The sequence below is a fragment of the Paroedura picta genome, chromosome 9 (assembly GCF_049243985.1).
Source record: "Paroedura picta isolate Pp20150507F chromosome 9, Ppicta_v3.0, whole genome shotgun sequence".
Lineage (NCBI taxonomy): Eukaryota > Metazoa > Chordata > Lepidosauria > Squamata > Gekkonidae > Paroedura > Paroedura picta.
In genome coordinates, this window is record NC_135377.1 from 13,386,018 (window position 1) to 13,392,356 (window position 6,339).

Sequence of the window (6,339 nt, forward strand, 5' to 3'; positions counted from 1 at the left end):
ATCTCTGGATTTGCACACTCTTCTCTTGCCCTGTCCAGTTTAAGATCTGTATTATCTAAACCCAGAGAACAGAGGGAAGCTTCTCAACAGCATGAAGTGCATTACCAGAGAAGACCCTAAAGTAGAAAGGGAGAAATTGAGCTACTTAACCCATTTTAAAAATTCACAAAGCCTTACTCCATGAAATGCCTGTGTAGGCCTTTAAAAATGCCTTGTGGCCTGCCTGTTTACTGCATGCAATTGTCCAATTTCTGGACTCCTCACCCCAGCAACCTTGGATACAGAAAGTCTCTTGTTGAGGTTAAAAAGAACGGAAGCATCAGCTCAAATCACCATCATGAATTGAATAGCGGCCAGACTTTAAAATTTCGCCTCCAATTGATTGTCAAACGTTGGCTACTGAGCTGATGCGGGAGAGAGAACAGAAGCGGGCGCAATACCCCAAAGTCTTAATGTTGCCACGAAAGCTGTTTAAGAAGGCAGATTATGTTGTCTCAATGGCTTACTGAGCTTGAAATGGCTTTGGAAATCTTGGGACCTCTGAGTCCTAAATTACAGCATCTGTCAAGAGCAATCCTGGCTTGTAAAGACGGCCTGCTCTCTCCGGAGTGAAACGGAGCTAACGAGAAGGGGAAGAGAGGCTGCTTTTCAGGCTGGGGCCACCGATATCTGTAATTACTTGGGGGTGACTGGATAGCTTGACAGATACGCTTAAAGCAGAAATGCTGGGAAAACGCATGTCGTATCGGCGGATTTTAGAAGGATCAAGCCTAATCAGCAAGGAAGCTAAAGCCGTGCAATTCCGGGTTGGTTTTCCCCTCCCCTTCATAAAAGTCTGATCAGAAACAGGACCAGAGCTCATTATGCAGTCTGTGCATGCCATTCTTCAGCGATTGAAGAACATTTTGTGCAGATTTGCAGGCCTCAATTTACATGAACGCAGACACAACTGGTGTATAATTTTCCGCTTATTCCCCCCGTCCATTCCTAGTTTCCGGGCCCACGGTAAGCCTGACAGATATGAATCCCTGCTGAAGACTGTGCTGTGAGGGGCAAAATGCCAGAGAACAGAGATTTAAAGCAGTGTAATTTCCCATCGGCCCAAGGCCTTATTTAGCTGGCCTCGTGGTTTCCTTTGGACACGAAGGCGCAGAATCCCTGTGCCATCTTTCCGACGTGCCTCAGCCGATGCTCTAATTCGCCAAGATTTAATTTGTGGCAAGGGGCTCAGACCCGAGATATCTTTAAAGTACTTGCTCTCAGACTTCTGATAAATGAAGTAATTTCAAAGCTAGGTGCAGATGGCTTTCCCACATCCACAAAGAGCAGCCTGTTCTGGGGAATTGTAGTGTACGCCACACTTATCCATAAAGCCTTCCTTGTTTGGCAGAAGAAAAAGAAGAGTTCGTTCTTATATGTCACTTTTCCCTACCCGAAGGGGTCTCAAAGTGGCTTACAGTTGCCTTCCCCTTCCTCTCCCCACAACAGACACCCTGTGAGGGAGGTGAGGCTGAGAGAGCCCTGATATTACTGAATAAGAAGAGTTGGTTCTTATGTCACTTTTCTCTGCCCGAAGGAGTCTCTAAGCATCTTACATTCGCCTTTCCTCTCCCCACAACAGACACCCTGTGAGGGAGGTGAGGCTGAGAGAGCCCTGATATCACTGCTTGGTCAGAACAGCTTTATCAGTGCCCGGGCGAACCCAGGGTCACCCAGCTGGCTGCATGTGGAGGAACATGGAACCAAACTCGGCTTGCCGGGTTAGAAGTCCATGCTCCTAACCACTGCAATCTGTTCTGTATTCTGTTCATGTGGCTGCCTCAGTAAGGAGATAGAATTAATTCAATCGGAGTCTCCAACCTTTCTAATCCTGCAGGTGCCTTTGGAATTCTGAGATAGGGTGGTGGGGTGCAACAAAATGGCTGCTGCAGTAGGTGGAACTAGCCACAAAATGACTATGGGAGGTGGAGCCAAACACATGTCTGGGAGTGAGGCAGGGCCGTTTCAGGTTTTTAATGGCCCTGAGCCTCCGGGGAGGGCGGTATAGAAGTATGATAAATAAAAGAGTACCCCTTCTCTCAACAAGCCCTATGAGGAAAGACTGAGGACCTGGGAATGTTCAGCCTGAAGATGAGGAGGCTGGGAGGGGACATGAATGTTCTCTTATGTATTTAAAAGATTGTCATTTGGAGGAGGCCAGGAAGCAGTTCCTGCAGAGTACAGGACCCACAATAATGGGTCTACATTTTGTGTAGAATGGAAGTTCAGCAGTGGAATAGGCTGCCTTAGGAGGTGGTCAGCTGGCAGTCTTCAAGCAGTGGGTGGAGACACACTTACCATGGATGCTTTAGTTTGGTCCTGCGTAGAGCAGGGGGTTGGACTAGATGGCCTATTTGGCCCTTTCCAGCTCTATGATGCTATTATTCTATTCCTACCTGCCATCTCATCTGCCTCTGCCCTTCCATTACCTGCTTGAAAGCTCTCCTTCCAACTGCTCACAACCACCCTCGTGCTTTGCAACCCCAATGGTTCTGGGCAGCCTGGAGTACTTGCCACCTTTGAAGCCACAAGTGCAGCTACTCTGCCTGCCTGCATGCCTCTCCCCAGCAGTGCTGGACATCAAGAGCAGCCAGCAGCTTGGGAACTCGTAAGCAAGCAAGAGAAGGCTATGTGCAGGGGGCGGGGAGGGGTGTTCCTGGCAGCATGCTGATACCAATCCTGGAGATTTTGCATTTCATATTATCATCTGGCCTCAACCATGGTCCTAGCAGAACAGCTCAGCTACGCAGTTTCTCCAGAGGTCCCGGAGAGCTCAGGTAACTTCCGGCAGAGCGTTTCACCCGGCCAGGGCCAAGGCTGAAAAAGCCCTGGGCCTTGGTCAAGGTCAGTTTTCTGTCTCTTAAATTGCCTGATCATAAAAGGACCTTGGTACAAACTGAGTCAAAGGCAGGCTACTGTTGAAAATGATTGTAGCTGAAATATCAGCTTCTCAACATATTTTGCCCATCTGCACAGGTCTCCTCTCCCTGAAGTTAGCCTATCTTGGCCATCATTTTGGTGTTTGTCTTGTTCAACCTTCTGCAGTAATTAATATGATGCATCGTGCGCTAAGCATTCCGAGCTCATTAATCACTTTATTTTTCGGCTGAGCCACCAAATTGTATGTATAGATTTCCCCAAGATTATCGCTCCGGCCCCTGGCTTTTGTCATTCTGCATTACAAATGGCTTTCCAGGGACTTTTCAAGTCCCAGCAGCCAGGGACCTGACAGAATTGGAATCAGATAACTGGGCAAGAGATAGAAGCTTCCTGCTGAAAGGATTTCTCCATTTCAGAGCCTATAATTAAATAAATTGGATGTGGAGTACAAACAGGATCCGTTCCTTGGAGGTCACACTTGATAATGTGTTAGAAATTAATCTTAAGTGGCAGAAATAACTCAATGCTTCAGCCGTGTGGCTTTGAGCAAAGACCTACTGGAAAGAGGGGGAAGCTAAAACAGGCTGGGCATGAGCCAACCGGTTGGGGAGGGGCTGAAATTCAGTGGCAGAGCATCATCTGCTTGGCACTCAGGAGGTCCGAAATCCAATCCTCAGCATTTCCAGCTAAAACTATCAGGCAGGAAGTGATATGAAAGGACATTGCTGATGTTATGGAGAGTTGCTCCCAGTCTGAGTAGGCCTGGCTTTCCCGAAACCCTGGAAGCTCTTGACAGCCCTGGAAAGGTTTCCTCAATGGGTGGGAGTAAATCTTTAAAATCTATTTTGTAAATTTGTTAAACATTTTTTGGGTGTTATGACCATGTACGGTCATGCCAGCTCACCCACCCCCTCCCAAAATGGACACTGGAAGGGGAGGGGCCCTGGGTGGACATGTCCACAGCTCTGCTCCCCAACCATATTCTGCATGATCAAGCCACTTCTGGGGTTTCTCGAAGCCTGAAGAATGTTTCCGGGGCTTCTTGACTGTAAAAAAGTTGAGATAAGTTGGAGTAGACCATACCAACATTGATGGGCCAATAATCTGATTTACTGTAAGGCTACATCATGTGTTGAAATTTAAATGTGGATTCAAATAGGAGAGAGCTAAACACATGGCATGGCTAGAGCAGGGACCCATCTTTCCCTTCTTCGTAATTCGTTAAGGGCTAAGTGGGTGGAACCAGCCCGGGTGAGGGGCCAATCAGAAGGCGTGAAGCAGTTCTAGCCGATTGGGTGAGGGTACAATCTAGGCCCTCAGCAGGACAGGCCAGAAAGCCACAGGAAAGCGGCAGGACACCACGAGTAAAGATGGAGGCCTTCCCCTAGGGCTTAGAAGCTTCTAGGCTGGAGGGGGAAGGCCACGCCGCTGTTGGAAGGGGAGGGGGGAAGCAGGCCTTCCCACTGGGTCCAGAAACGCTGCACCCGGGGGCAATACCGTCTCTATGTGTTTGCTGAGAGGCCGCGCGGGGGCTTTTCAAAGCCCGTTCTCATGAACGGGCTTTGAATCTAGTACATTTTCATAATACAGCAACAACAAAAAAACACTCTTCAATTAACTCAAAGCCCGTATGGTGTAGTAATCAAAATGTCATAAAAGGATCTAAGAGACCCAGCCAGGCTCAAATTCTCATGGCATCATAGAAGCTTGCTGGGTGACCTTGGGCCAGTCCCAGTCCCTTTCTTCCCTTCGCCTAACCCACCTCACAAGTTTGTTATTGAGGGGATAAAACATAATTTATGGATGGGCTTGTGAGGATTCACAACATAAAACCAACAGCTATAGCATTATTATCATTCAATTGTTGTTAGGAGTGAAATCGTGTCTGACCCATTGCGACCCCATGGACAATGATCTTCCAGGCCTTCCTGTCCTCTACCATTCCCCGGAGTCCATTTAAGTTTGCACCTACTGCTTCAGTGACTCCATCCAGCCACCTCATTCTCTGTCGTCCCCTTCTTCTTTTGCCCTCAATCACTCCCAGCATTAGGCTCTTCTCCAGGGAGTCCTTCCTTCTCATGAGGTGGCCAAAGTATTTGAGTTTCATCTTCAGGATCTGGCCTTCTAAGGAGCAGTCATGGCCGATCTCCTCTAGGACTGACCGGTTTGTTCGCCTTGCAGTCCAAGGGACTCGCAAGAGTCTTCTCCAGCGCCAGAGTTCAAAAGCCTCAATTCTTTGACGTTCGGCCTTCCTTATGGTCCAACCTTCGCAGCCATACATTGCAACTGGGAATACCATACCCATCATTCAATAAAACTGTCATAAAGGGGGGAGAGATGTTGTAAGCTGATTTGGGTCCCATTGGGGAAAAAAGTAGATAAATATATCCTTCCCTAAGTCCCTGGGCACTAATGACAGTTCTCAGGCAGCCCTCTGTAGGCACTTGGGAAGGGGCTGCCTGGGATTGACAAAGTGCAGGCTGCTTCCATCCTGGCTCGAGCTTTGTGGAATGGGCTCCCTGAAAACCCCTCTCCTTGTAGATCTTCAAGACCAGGGGTAGTCAAACTGCGGCCCTCCAGATGTCCACGGACTACAATTCCCAGGAGCCCCTGCCAGCGAACGCTGGCAGGGGCTCCTGGGAACTGTAGTCCATGGACATCTGGAGGGCCGCAGTTTGACTACCCCTGTTCAAGACGTTCTGGAAGACTTGTTGGTTTGCCAGGAATTTTGAGGGGTCTGAATAGCAGTTATCTTGGAGAGGGGGGAGGCAGAAAGATATTTATTTACTTGATTTATATCCTCCACCCTCTCAACAGAGGACTCGGGGCAGGTCACAGCATATTTCACGTAGCATTAAAACTTAAATAATAAACCCTGTAAATATAAATGAATACAATAAAACACAGATTAAATCACAACTGGTCATCAACTCTGAAACAATCCGGGCAGGAAGCCAGCTTGTCCATTCTCCACAATTTAACACTGTTGCATCAATTTTGATTACTGGGATCAAGCTGTAACCAGCAGATGTTAGCCTGAAGGGAGGGAGCGAGCAAGAAAAGGGGGGCAGAGGTAGACCCCATATGTGCTTTCCATTCCTTTGGGAAGCGCTCCGTCCCCCCACCCCATAGCCGGGCCTCTTACCTGGGGCCCTGCAAGTGGAGCGGGCACGTCTGTGAGGCAAGGGGTGAGAGCTTGGTGAGGGAGGGTGGGAGCTGTAGAGGCAGGGCCAATCAGGGTACAGCTGGCTGCACCCTGAACGGCCCTATTCCAACTCGGACAGGGAAGGCGGGAGCTGTAGGGGCTGGGTCAATCAGGGTGCAGCTGGCTGCACCCTGATTGGCCCTGGGGAGGCCGGACCGTTCATCCCCCAAGGCTGTTTCACAATTATTAAGAGGCACCAAATGGATAAGATATGA